The sequence below is a fragment of the Fundulus heteroclitus genome, unplaced genomic scaffold (genome assembly GCF_011125445.2).
Source record: "Fundulus heteroclitus isolate FHET01 unplaced genomic scaffold, MU-UCD_Fhet_4.1 scaffold_36, whole genome shotgun sequence".
Lineage (NCBI taxonomy): Eukaryota > Metazoa > Chordata > Actinopteri > Cyprinodontiformes > Fundulidae > Fundulus > Fundulus heteroclitus.
The window spans coordinates 4,192,455-4,207,283 of NW_023396770.1; the positions used below are offsets into that span (position 1 = coordinate 4,192,455).

At 43.2% G+C, this 14,829-nt stretch overlaps 1 protein-coding gene across 3 annotated transcripts in view; it reads right to left on the reverse strand.

Annotated features, from left to right (window-relative positions):
• LOC110368380 overlaps window positions 1–14,829 on the reverse strand; it is a 718,672-nt gene that overhangs the window by 82,757 nt on the left and 621,086 nt on the right. The window contains exon 1 of one of the 3 annotated variants that reach the window (XM_036130485.1): window positions 13,451–13,456. The exons of the other annotated variants lie outside the window; for them this stretch is intronic. The gene's annotated coding sequence lies outside the window, so the exon portion shown is untranslated. Of the gene's footprint in view, window positions 1–13,450; window positions 13,457–14,829 lie in introns of those variants that run through there. 3 annotated transcript variants of the gene reach the window in all.

Consider the following 14,829-nt stretch of genomic DNA (forward strand, 5'->3'; position numbering starts at 1 on the left):
TTTCAATGACAATAAAGACAATATTGCATTACTATTACGTTACTACAGTTGCCACTGAATAAATCCTTTATAGCCTCTTTTCTATTTATTACTCAGGTATATTAACAGTTCCACAAATCTTTATCTTTAAATCTTTAATTCTAACATGTTTTAAGGTAAAAAGAAGAAACTGGACTGTCAGGATTCTGTAGGCAGTGCTGTGCAGTTTTCTGTCAGCACTGCCTGCTCTCTTCTCTCTCACAGGTGATTGCAGTTGACAGGTGGGCGTGGTATGCACCTGCGGCTCGTTCGGCAGCTCCGGGCTGGAGCTTAAAAGCAGGTTGCAGGCAGCTGAAGGACGCCGGAGTGTTAAACCGTTGGGATACGCTTCAGTGGCCCCTGTCTCTCTACAGTTAACACTTTTACAGCGCTAACTCGGGTTTCCTGTTTCTCACAGATCGCCTTAAACTCTGAATCACTCTCCAGACACTCTTCTGAGTTCTGAAGTCTCAATTCAAGTCACTGGATCCTTATCACTCTGATTCTGCTCTGTCACTCCTCTCGAGCCCCCTTGGTGTTACTAAGCTGGACAAGAGTTCCCCTTTGGATTCTCCCTGGTTCCTCCAGCTGCTCACTGCCCGCCGCTTCCAGCTGCCGTGCTGCTCGGACTCCCCGCCTCCGTTCCATCAACCCGCTCACCTGTCACTCAGTCACCTAGTTCCACCTAAGAGAAGAGCTCTTCTGAATCCGTTCTTCTGCTCCACTCCCCCCGGCTAGGTTACTTGAACCCAGGGGTAAGCTCACCTCATTTTTGGCTGGTTGCCCCTCTCTGCCCGCTCTAATCTGTTCCCTTTTTTCCGAAGAGCTATCGTCCCTAAATCCCGTTTCTGTCAGCCGCTCACTGTGAGCTTCTCTCTGCGTTTTCTTCATGCCTAAATAATTGATTATTAACCCAATTGTGTTCTGCATGTGGGCCAAACACCTAAAAACCATGACATGAATAAATAAAGTTAAACATATTTTAATCTCAATCTGGATTTAAGATCTTTCCAATTTTGTTTCAACAGCATTCGGAGATTCTCAATCTAATATCTGAAACAATACAAACTCTAAGAAGAAAGGACCCAACTGGGCTTTGAACCCAGAACCTTGTTACTGCAGCAGCTTGTAAATCTGTTGTGTACAAATAGAATCTGAGCAGAGAGTAGAAGGTGAAAAGGTTTAATGTAATAATGTTTAAATAATGTTACAAACTGCTGACTTAAACAGGTTTGTCATTCAGAATCTATGTGTAAAAGCTCTATGAAGGTATTTTTCATGCTGGATTGTTTCACTTACATTAATGTCTTTCTTTGGCTTTTTGCTTCCTGGGATGGAAGGAAAATAAAGTGATTAAAATCATAATTCTGTAAAGTGTCTCCATTGTAGTTCAGCTTCCTCACCTCTGGTTGTGATGATACCAACAGTGATTCCAACCATCAGGATCAGTGCTGTGATCCTCAGAGTCATCATGATGAAGCTCAGAGGAGACCAGTCAGTGGAAGCTGTGGATGAGATGGTGCAGAGAACATGTTCTGTTTGCTTTAGATTTATCTGATTTAAGAACAAAACATTTTAACATGATGGAGGATTGTTCATCAGAATCATCAGTATCTTCTCTCCAACACCTAAAACATTCATATAACGTGATTTTATCTTCACACATAAAATAATGGACAGTAAACTGAGATGTTTCACATCTGGTTTACAGCAGGTCATATTTCTCAGTGGAGGAAGCAGCTGAAGATCATCCAGCAGTCAGAGTCCTACTAGTTGGAGTTGAAATGTTCTGCAGAGAAGAAGTTAAGCTGGTTTTTGACCTTTGACCCCTGATCTCCAGGATCACTGCTGCCTGGGACATGAGAAGCTCAGCAGGTCTCAAACTAACTCTCTAAGCCTGTAGGAGCTGCTGTTCTGCTGTTGAGAGTTTACATCGACACGTTCATATGGAGAGACTAAAACTAGAATCTTTCAGGAGAACCCCCTGAGGAGCGAGAGAACAGGTAAGACAGGCTTGTGCATGTTATTCAAAAAGAGCATTTTTTATTACTTACATTTGCTGAAAAATCATCTACTCTACCGTTAAAACAACATTAGTACAGTCGATACTGGATAAGAACAAATAAAGGTAAAAGTCGCCCCATTTGGTACTGCCTAAACTGTGTTTGGATAGATTCTGTATTGAAATCACCAGTGTATATAAGTATAAATTGGGTATTTTTTGTTTACCCAATGCTTCTTTTGTTTCAGTATTGGTTATGTGTTTTATAACGATATTATATTACAAATATGTGGAAATACAGCCCTTTTAAAAATTTTAATCTTTTTGTGTTTTTGCTCTTTGTTGCAATGTTTCAGATCATCAAAAACGTTTCATTTCACAGAAACAACTGGGTAAAGATATTTTTACGTGATAAATTATTTTATTAAGGAATAAAAACTATCCAAATCAATCCTGGCTGATGTGAAAATATGATAAATCACTGTTATTAACCATAAATTAACTGATTGACCACAGCTGGGTTGTATTCCATCAGCCACCTCCAGGCCTGAGCAGTAAAAACAAGAAAGCTCTTCAGTAGAACAAATGTCCAAATCCTGGTACTTTGTCTGATGCTAATCCTTTTATTGAAAATTTCCTTTTCCAATAAATCCAGAACAAATTCAGGTCTGAATAATATGTGCAGAACAGAGGATCAAAGTTCAGATACAGTTTGTTCAGATGCACAATTCACTGCCTGAAACCAGAAACTGGCTAACAGCGGCTGACAGGAGTTTGTTTCTACTTTAATGGTAAAAAGTTTTATTTCACAGAATGATGGTGAATTTATGGTACCATCTGTTATAATGTGTGAGGCAAGGGTTGGACCAACATGCAGAAAGGAACTTGGGAGCAGGAGAGTGATTGAAATGGTTTATTGAAAAAGCAAAACTTTATGGAGAACAGGGTGTTGAGCACAGACAGAGGACTGGGATTGAAACACGAGGAAACAACAAGCATCCTAACAGGAGGAACCAGAGGAAAACAAATGACACTGAGGGAGGGAAGAGAAATGACAGGCAAAGTGGAGGAGCTAATCAGAGAGGAATAAATTTCAGCTGAAGCAGAGAAAGCAAAGCAATCAGGGGGAGATGTGGAGCAGCTGAGACGGAGGGAAACAGCAAATCAGAAAAAAGACAATAACACGAACAGAGCTGAACAAGAAACTCATATGAAAATGTCAAGCAGACATTTAGCAGGGAACAAACTAAAAAGGATCAAACAAACAAAAGCACTAAAGGAATACACCAAACCATAGGGTCAAAGGAAAGGAGCTTATATGACAACAGCATACTAACAATAATAAGCAGAGAAGAAACCTAAATAAGGCAAGAAACACTCAAGATGAAAACACAGACGAAAACAGAAACACCAACAGATTGACAACATCAAGTCTAAATTACCTTTGAATATGTGCAGGTGTATTTATACTTGTGTTTTTCTTTATGCGTTACTCACTAAATACTGCTATTTCACCTTTTTTAGTTAAGTATTTACAGTCCTCATATTTTAGAAATGTAACAAAGTCCTATCATATAACTCAGTAACTGTAAACTTTTGCTTTAAAGCCCCTACAACTACCTACTTCTACGCCTGCTCTTGATGAAGGCGGACACTTTTCTTTGTCCTGTCCTCTCCCTCCCCTGTATCTGCCCTGCATCTGCTTCTATCAATCTTTTTAGAGACTATTTTTACATATTCACCATATTGTAAATTATGGATCTGGTCAGGTGGACTCTCAACACAATTGATAAAAAATTTTCAACGAGAAGACTGGGCGAAGGAGAGTCCCTGTGCCCCAGTGGGACATGTGTAGCTGGACACACGGTGGACTCCTGGGAGGAAGATATAGTGTGTCTGTCCATTTTGTCTGTTGAAGGATGTTGAAAATGCGTTCAAATTTGGATTCATGACAACAGGATTTCAGATTTTTGGAGCTGGCGGTTACCTAAAGTATGGAGAAATTCTGGACACGTCCTGTTTCGGTCCATGTCAAGGCTGCCTGAACTATGTGAGATATGTCATCCTACCAACACTCAGACTGAAATGCTGTGTAAGCAGAACTGCAGGCCAGCTGCGGTTCCTGAACATGCTGGTGGGATGGAATAGATCTTGGAGAAGTTGAAAACTCTGCTTTGGTAACCTGACTCTCGCCTGATGGATTTTGTTCCACAGAGCTCCACACATCCAATCCTACCATTGGGAGGGATTTCAATACCACATAAAATGGACGAGCCATTCAGGATCGCTGGGCAGGATTTTTTTGTAAATGTGACCTATCAGAGAAGCAACTGTTTGGATTCAGACAACAATGGCCACTCAGAGCGAGGAAGCAAGGGTGACCAGATGTCCTTGAGTGCCCGTTTCGGATGACTTGCCCCCGGCAAAAGCTGTCCCTGGAAATGTTCCCAATTTCTTTTCTTTTTTTTCTTTTTTTTTTTTTTTTTTTCTTTTCCCAGTGTCCTGTCTCGCAATATGGCAATAGGAATTGATATCTTAATGCCAGATAGAGCTCGACAGATTTTGCTTTTACAAGTGGAGCAAACAGCTTTCGCCATAGTGCTCCACTTGATTTATGCTTGTAAATAGCTTTATTATGATTCCTGCAAGGAGAATTTCAAATTATATGGACATGACAATGGGAGAGTAAAGGAAGAACAAAAAGTGAAAGAAAAAGAAAAAAAAGAGTAGAGGTGAAAGAAAGAGGAGATAAAAGGGAGAGAATGATAAAACCTTCTTTGTCTGCTCCATCACCTGGAAAGAGACACAAAAAGAACAGCACAACCAACAGACATAAAGCAACAGATACACTCCAATAACACCTAGATGCCATTGCTAAATCATATATATTATTATGTAAGCTGACATGTGTAATGTGATATTTGAAAAAAGAAAGTGAAAAAACATAAATAAATAAATAAATTATAAGATTACTGTATATAAGTGAACACTTAATACCTGGGACCCAGCACCTGTGGGAGATGTGAAAGTGCACTAGTTTAGGTGAAGATTATCCAGAAATAGCTTGATAGTGATTGTGGAGAACCGAAGACCCACCTTCCCCGAGCACAGAGGCAGGCGTCAGGGGACCCGTAACCCCGGACTCCCAAAGGGGTCCCTAAAGCAGGTCGCCCAGGAGGGGCCGACACAGGATATCTGCAACCCCCCCCCAAGGAAGGAGCAGAGACGACCCCGAGGAAATCCCCCAGCCACCGCAATGCCGACGCCCTCAAGAGCCGCGGAGACGAGCCCGTGGGCTCCGCCGGCAGCTAGCCCCGCTGAAGTGGTCCCGGCCATGGGCCCTGAGGGCCAGAGGCCCCAGGGGCGCCCCGCCCCCGCGACGAGGGCCCCGGCCGCCCCCCGGGGGGCCAGGCCCCGCGAAGAGGCCGCCGGGAGTGGGCCGGCGCACGCCCGGGAACCCGCCCCAAACCCGAAGCCAACCAATGCGCCAGGGTACCAAGGCGCACGCCAACGAAGTGGAGGAGGGCAGGACGTGGGGGGATGGGCTCCGCACCTAGCGGAGACTTGAGATGTTCTTGGGAGAGGGAGCGGACCACACCCATACCTGGAAAAAAAAAAACTCATTCACCCCATCCCTCCCTTGTGCCCCACTCACCACACACAGAGAAAAAAAAAAAAAAAAAAAAGACGCTGTACACACATTCCCACATAACACTCACATCCAGCACTGACCAAAGGGGGGGGGTGTCACCCCAAATCGACTATACGACTGCTTGTGCCCGACCCCCGGCCCCAGACCAGACGCCCCCCGGACCGGGCCCCCCCAAGAGGGCGGGCAAACACGACCCGCACGAGCCACCCGGCCAGAGCCCCCCCCTCCCCCTAAATACCTAATAAACCCCCTCCCTCCCCCCACCTTACCCTTGCCATCCCTGCCCCCCGCCCCCTGGGGGGAGCGGAGGCATCAGCCCCAGACCTGGTAGGCCGCTGACTGCACACCGCAGCCCCCCGCCAAGACCCCGGACACAGTGGCCCGCACCTCCTCCAGGCCCCAGACTCCTTGCCGCCATCGGAGAACGGGGGTGTGCAGAAGACCCCGACCCTCCCTACGCCTGCTCAAATGTTGTGTTGTTGCATGTTGTTCTCAAGTGCGTTTAAAAACTGGGAGCGCCGAAGGGGATGCACGGCACAGCCCACCCCCCTTCCGGAAGGTAGCTGTTGCCAGCGCACCCCCTCCGTGTGACTGCCCAGAACCCTCAATGTCTAAGTGGGAGAGGAGGTGAAGGGAGCCGTCCGAGGTGAGGCCCACACAACATAAGCCCCCCCCCAGACGTCTTCCCCCCACCCCCCCCCCCTACCATGGCCTATATGAGTGTGCGATGTGAAAAATGTTTGAAGTGAAAGTGTCTAAGATGCATGATAAAATTGGGGAGAGGGGCGTCACCAGAAAGTGGCAACCTCCAGTAACGCCCCCTCCCTCATGACCTACATGTGTGGCGGCGTGATGGAGCAGGCAGAGGGAGGAGTCCGGGGATGGGGAGCAAATGACTGGGAAGCCAACCCAGGGAGCCAGCTCCCCTACTGACTCCAATAGGCACCCCCGCTCCCCGAAAGCCCCACCCAGAGAAGGGGGCCTCGCCAGCGGCACCACCGTAGCCCGGGGGCCAGGGAGAGGCCGCAGGGCCCGCCAGCCAACCACCCACCAGGACCAACACCTCAACCCCCCCCAGCCCACCCACCAAGCCTACTTAAACTAAATAAATAAATAAATAATAAATAATAATAATAATAATAATAATAATAATAATAATAATAAGAGGGGGGGACCCTGGCCAGCCGGCCCGCACGAGCCATCCCAAACCCCACCCCCCAGGTGAAACCCGCACCGGAAGACGACACGGACCAGGACCGGGACAGGGGGCCGGACACAAGCCCACCATAACGTCAACCCCCCCCCCCCCCCCCCCCCCCCCCCCCCCCCCCCCCGTAGATTTAATCCCTCCCCAACACTAACGTTCAAACAACTCACCATACATTCGACAGTAGACATCCAGGCTGGGTAGGTCCCTACTCCCCCTCCTTTCCCCCTCCCCCCACTGGCAGAGTGCCTATCCAATGAAGGAGAAGAGCATCTGCCCAGAGGTGTTAATGACCATGCCCCCCTACCAGCTCAACGGGCCCCGAGGCCCCCCAGCGCACCAGAGGCCCCATGCAGGGGCAGACACCCGGGCGCGCGCCGGCCCACACCAAAAGCGGCACACCCCCCGGAACCGGAACCCCGAGGCCCCGCCGGGGCCCGCGTCCGAGGGCGGCGCGCCCCAGGGACCCCAGACCCACCCCGGCCCCACCCAGCGGCAGCACAGCTACCAGGTCAGTAACCCACGTCCGTCAACACGCAGCTCCCAAAGAGCGAAAATGTTCCCAATTTCAGTGTAATATGATGGAATAAAAAAATTTAATGCAGCAAGAGGCATCTACCCGGTCCTGCCACTGTCCCGATGTAGTAGAAGAGCTGAGCCAAATACGCCTGCCGTGCACCATCGGCGTTGCAGATCAGGCAAAAAAAAAAAAAAAACAACACCCCACAGAGAGTCTGCACTAGCAAAATCAGAGACGTCCTTGGTTTTCATTAGTAAAATCTGCAATAACAACGATGCTTCTATTTCATCAGTGTTGTCCAATCTATCGAATATTAATTATTTAAAAGAACTCCAGAGAACAGCTTTCAAGGTTTCTGTTAGTGGAAATGGTTGTTTCGGTTTCGAGGTGAGTGGATGAAGTAGCACGTCAGTAAGATGACGGACAAGTGGTTTATCCAATTATATGCAAGGATTTTTGATAAGGCCCCTCCTTCTGAAATACATCTCCAATGGAGCAATACCAGATGGATTTGTGGAGCTATGCGGAACCAAATCCATCTGGCGAGAGTCAGGTTTTGGCTTTGGCAGAATGACCACAAATTTGGCTATTTTGGAATTGTCATTTAAGAACAATCAGTAAGACTGTAAGGCAGACAGAAAAACAAGAGTCTGCTAGCTCAAAAAGAAATGCAATTATCAGAATCTGGCCTCGTCGTGTCGCCCTTTGAAATGCAGACAATCTTGATTTCTCCTGGATGTTATGTAAATGAGACGCTCTGTGACATTGGTGACCAGGAACAGAGTGCTACTGAAATGCCTGGTAATGATCCATCACTATCAAAGATTTTGGCTGGCAGGACTATCTGCCACAGTTCACAGACCTAAACTAACACACACACACACAAACACACACACACACACACACACACATGATTACAATAAACCAGAGGCACACACATTGCCATTGCTGTGCTTTCCCCCTTTACTCTGCTTACATCCTATTTCAGCTGCAGTTCACAAAGGTCAGATCAGAGATCTTAACTTTTAGCTTTAAGGATTTTTTTAAAAACATGAAAAGAAAGAATTAAGCTTTGAATTTTTTGTGATGAAGCTTGTTCCAGTGAAACAATGAAACAAAAGAAGTTATTATAGTTGTAACTTTAGAAATATAAACACATTCATCTTTCCTTGTCTTGCGAAATACAACATAAAAACCTGTACATTTATACTTTGGTATTACTGAAACTTTAAACCCAACAGTTCACATCCTGTAAACAGGATAAATAAAGACAGAGGTGTGATGAGACTCATTTCCTTATTTGCTTATTTAGGCTCAGTGATGTAGCTGTAGAGACTGCTGGGATCGATGTCCGCTTCTGTCTTATCTTTAGTCCGAACAGCAGAATACATCACCGTGTCTTCATCCTGTTTCACCTGCATGAAAGAACCCAGATGCTATTTCAGGTTAAAAGACATTCCACTTGTACGTATGTGATCATGCATTATTTTAAAAACTTGCCAAATGTAACAGTTTAATGGGGCCCACATTCACTAACCTGAAAAGCCAGATTGATAATGTGTAGCACCCTCGGCTAAGTTCTGCAGATTATCAATCTGGACCTGCTCCCATCACATTTGTTTGGGGGAAAGGAGGGACATTCAGCAGAACTTTCTGAGCTGATTGGGTGAAACAACATCTAGTTCCTGTCTTCCAAAGTTTGGTTTTAGTCAATCGTGGTATTAAATTTAAATGTAAGCAGCAGGCGTCATGAGAAACAACAAGTTATGCTGGTCAATGCACTTCTTGCTGTTCTTCTTTTGAAGATGAAATTGTGGATTCTGGCAACACAGATATGAAAACAGCAGCTACGCTTGAGTCCTCTTGTGCTGCCATGTTAATTTTGGTTCAGCTGTGGGTTCAGCAGCTTTTGCTTACGTCACAGCTGTCTGTCCCACCTTAAACCATAGTACTGCAACATGACTGGCCCATCCTGTTGTGGGATGGTTCTGCTCTGAGCCCCTTGATGTTTGCTGAGGTGATGAACAGGTTGATGGATGAGGTTAGACCAAAATCTCCATGTATGCAGATTACATTTTTAACAGCGGTGAGATCAAGGAATAGGTGTAGGAACATCTAGAGAAATGAAGGTTTGCCCTGGAAAGGAGTAGCAGGAAGGTTGACAGGATACATTTGTTAGAATGAGAGGGACATAAGTGGATCCATGAGGTTAAAGGAGCAGAAATGAAAAAGGTGGGGGATTTTAAATACTTTGGGTCAACAGTTCAGAGCAACGATGATTGTGAAAAAAATTGTTAAGAGACGTGTCCAAGAAGGTTGGAGCAGTTTGAGAAAAGTTTTAGGTTTGTTGCGTAATAAAAGTGTCACGCAGTTGGAAGTTGAGCCCGAATTCAGCCACACACAGGGTTACGTTTCAGAGTCTGTATTGTAAATGGTGAGTTGGAGATGGAGACCAGAGACAGTGCCAGACTGAAGCAGACGAGAGAGGGTGGAGATGGCTGGAGCTGGAGACGTTGTAGAGTCGGATCAGGCAGACGTGAGAGAAACCAGGAAACCAAGGCAGGGAATGCAGGCAGGAAGACGTGAGGCATGGACGAGGTAGGAATGACGACGATCCGGCGGAGAAGAGCTGACTGAGGTGAGTTTAAGTAGAAAGGTAGGCAGGTGTGACCTTGCTGGCAGGTGTGCCGGCTTGATTAGGGATGACAGGTGGAACTGATCAAGGGTGGGGTGGAGATTGGAGTTTATGGGAGGAAGAAAGTGCCAGAAAATGTGCAGGCAAGGTTGGACCATGACAAAAAGACTCACAGCAAAAATGAACGGAATGGTGTACAAGATGGTGGTAAGACCAATGATGTATGGTTTATAGACGGCGAGGAAAAGACATGAGGCAGAACTGCAGGAAACAGAGATGAAGATGATGAGGTTCTCATTAGGGGTGATGAGAATCCATAGGAAAAGGAATTAGTCATCAGAGGGACGGCTCTTGTTAGATGTAGTGAGTATACAGCTAGAGAGGCTAGACTGAGATGATTTGGACATATATGGAGAAGGGATTGTGGGAACATTGGTAGAAGGATGCTGAGGCTTGAACTGCCAGGCAAGATGACCAGAGGAAGAACAAAGAGGAGATTTTTGGATGGAGTAAAATAGGACTGGTAGTTTGTGTAAACAAGATTCAGAAGATAGGACAATGTTGTAAAAAGATGAACTGATTCAATATTTTACCCACAGCTTAGATAAGGTACCATTAGGTACCATTCTTTGGTATTATCAAAAGCAAGCACAATTAAAATGGGACTATGATAATTGCAAAGCTCATTGGGTTTCTTACCTTAACTTTATGAGATGTTTGGGGATTAAAATGGCCAACAGTGGCATAATTCAGGTTGGACTGCAGCTCATTCTAAGAAAAGAGGAACAGTAAACCTTTATTCAACGTTTCATTAGAGGCAATCTACATTTTTGTAGCTAATATGTCTTCTGCTTCAGATCCACGTTATGGATAGCTGTCTGCTGTGCCTAAAGCTCATATTGGGCAACTTCTTGTCATACAGCCCCAATGAGAAGCTTTGGTAATGGCATGACTTTGTCCAGACGGTTTGGTAAATGTTTTAAGAGTGAAGTGTGAAAGGGTACCAAACCAACCAAATGAAGGTTTAATTATTTTTAACAGTTCTGACGCTATCAAACTGAGTTCCCTGAGCTATTAGTTTGCAATGATGCCTCTGAAAAGAGCAACATCATTATGGCACAGTGTCCTTTAGAAAGATAAAACCAAAGTAGAGACATTTGCTCAGTCTCATTATCTGCAGACATCATATGAGCCCAAAATGGTCTATGAAGGTCATAGAATGATTCCTTCCCACAATTCCTAGCAAGAAGGTACACAGTCAAAATAAAAGGGAGAAAAACTCAAACCAAAATAAAACTGTTACCTATGTATATGAAAATGTTTCTCATTTTACAATTACTCAACATGCGTGAGGGAAAGAGGAGGCTTTATACAAAGAAGCCCAGGGAGGTAGGTGAACCTGGGACCTGTCCAGTCAAAGATTATCAGCCTCAGTACACACGTGTTTCTGTTTTACATAAAGAGCTACGTACCAAAGATTATATTTCACACTGACATTAAAACTTAAAGGGGCTATGACAACTAATTTAGATTTTGTGGGTAGAAGATGATCTGTTGTGAACTGATGAGGCATGTGAATATCAAGAGCAGACACCAAAGGACCTGCTATGGGGCGGTTAGCTTTGTATCTGTCCAAAAACGGTCAAATCAGAAAACAGTTTATCTTTCCACGTAATTTATATTCTCCAATTAAAACACACCATCAAGCAAGCAGCCTCCCCCTCCCCTTCTGCATACATCGCAATATCAACTACATTAAATAGTTTATACAGTCATGTCGCCATACCTTGTATAATTTAATTTGGTAAATCAAGAACACAACTGTTGCTGTATTTCAAATCTACATGTGTTTCTATAACAAGTCGTGAATTAAAGCCAAATGTCTGCAAATGCAAAACAAGTTTAGAGAAGAGGAAGAAACTGCATTAATGTCCTGCCACCTTACATGTCAAGAGCAGCAAAGACAATGAAGTATTGAAGTATGAAGTATTTGTGTTCAAACATACTGTAGCTGCAAAATTTCAACCATTTTTAAACTTATGGAAAGTAATTTGATGATTTTCCTTTGTGGTCTGTTAACTATTAGAAATATTTGGGTGTGTCAATACTCACATGATGATGACTTTCATGTGAGGAATCTTGATCTTCTGAAACATAAGAAAATAAATCATCAAACTCATTTTCTTCAATTTTTTTTATTATCATTACCAACTTCTGCTATTTTTTCAACTACTATCAGTGAACTAGACCATGGTAACTATGGAAACAGTACTTCCATATTCTGAGGAAGGTCTTTCACATGAGTTAGATTTCAGCAACAGGAATTGCTAAAAAGTGTGTGAATGCAGGTCTTTGTGCTCAGAGAAATAAACGTATAAAATGGGCCATTTACTACAACTACCAACAAATACAATTAACTAAGTAGTCTAACATTCTTGATTATTTTTTGAATAGAAACAGCAGTCACTATACCATAAAAAAGTAGAAAGAGCTTATAGAGTTGCTTAGAATTGGAAAATAATAGAGTTTGCTCACACAAGGGCGCTGCCATTGATTTAAATAAGTCTCTGTTTTAAATTTTGTATACATGCCGTGTCTGCCTTTTTGTTATGGCCTTTCGGAACACAATTTTCCTCTGTGTCACAAACATTTCAAGCCGTCTGATTAGCAAAATTCAGCCAACACTCTACTGAGCTCTGCGGGGTGATGTACTCGCCACCCTCAAAGTTCAGTTTAGCTGAACTTTACTACAGTGTATGGAGACATTCCTTTGCATGACCAGTAGATTATCCTATCCCCAATACCTTATTCTCCTCCACAGCAGGGCTCTGAAAAAAGGAAGAGTGTCTTGTTTATCAGTTGAAGTCATGCACACTTACTTTGGGAATCCAATTTGTAGCTACATAGATGCAACAACTACCCCATATCATCCATTTGAGTGAATTTCTCTTTGCTGGAAAGTTAGACGTAGAGCTGTCCATCATAGCATGTTTGTATATTTGTCTGTATTAGTTTAACTGAATTTGTTTTGAAATAACGTTATTACACTAATACAGGGTTGCCAGTTTAAACTGGTTAAAGCTGCCTCTGTAAATTAAGCTTCAATTGGAAGATCCAGCACCTGTTGTGGTTCTGAGATCCTCTTTAACTCTGTTTTTTCTGGGTTTAATAAAAACAGCAGCAAAAAACCCCAGCAGCAGCACAACCCCAATCACTGCTCCAAGGATGATGATGATGGTTCTGTTGGCAGGAGCTCCTGTTAGAAGAGTCAGAGATTACAAAACATGCAATACAGATGGTAAAAAAGCATTATGCAAACTAAAATGTTAACATATTATTTAATCTCAACAGAAATATGACTATAGGTGTAATCACACACATTATTTTAGTTTGGTCTTAATAACATGGCATCCTACCTTTAAACACAGACTGGTAGTGAGCTTCTATCTCCACTGTGTTGTTCTTAACAAACTGGCAGGTGTATGTTCTGTTGCTGCTGCTCTGAAGCTTCACAGTGAGATTAGAATCACAGCCAGTCTGTCCTCCAGACTTGAACCCAACACCTTCACCAAGCAGCTCACTTCCTGTCTCATCCACCCAGAGGAGGCTCTTCTCTGGACAACGACCCAACCCTATGAATCTCTCCAGAGAACAATGTAATGTGAAATCTCCATCCATTGTTGGATCAGCACCTGGTGGAGATGGAGAGACTGGAAGAAAAATTAAAACGTTTGTCTCAATCTTAAAGATGGAGAGGAAACTTTCTCTAAAATGGGAAACTTAAAAAAAACACAACTTTATTTCAGGCTGTGAAGGATAGCATAACAAAATAAGTTTGATTGGACTGAATTGGGATATTTCGTTGTCTAATCCATATACTTTAGCCAGATTGCTTATTTTCCATCCAAATCCATTTCTCTGGAATATTGAGTACTCCCAACAGTTTTCTAATATTCTTGAGTTTACATTTACTTCCCTGTTACGTGAGTTATATAAGTTAGTGACAGTTTTACTTTTCTAATTTCCAATAGAGTCTCAAAAGTCTTTACTAGTAGATAATTAATGGGTGTTGTTTTTCTCCCTTTGTACACACATAATTGCTTCCTGCAAAAAGGTTTATGCCTTTTTTACATTTAGTTTCTAAATGTTACATATACATTTTCTATGTATATGAACTATCTAACCATAACCCCAAATTTTTTAATTCTGTTACCTAATGGTTGTTCATATAATGTTATTTTGCCTAAATATATTTTTCTCTTATTTGTAACTGACATAAATCAGAACTTGCTTACTTATATTTTGAAACCCCACTCTTAAGACCAGTTTTATAATTTATTATTGTGTAACTATTGGTCTATAAATATTCCAGTTAGTAGGATCTTTACCTGGTTTATTAAATGGCAGTATTATTGCTCTTTTCCAACTAATTGGGAGTGAACCTTCTTTCTGTATTTTATTACAAAGCTTCTGGAAGTTGATAAAACATTGCATAGCATGGTTGACCATCCCTTGGAGCTGAGGATGCTTTTACTGCTGTTTAAAGTTATTTCATATTTATATATCCAGTGTTGACATAAAGATTTGACAACTGACAATTATTCTGATGAGCCCACTTCCTTATGTCAGGGTCCTCAAATCTTGGCCCCGCCTTTAGCTCAACCAGGAAGCAGCACACACCCAACAAAGGTCACTCAGTATAAAGACAGCTGAGGGCAGAAATAACATTAAAAACTACATCGTGAGTTTCATTTTATAATTGCTAGAAAAACATATTTATAATAATTAACCTTTT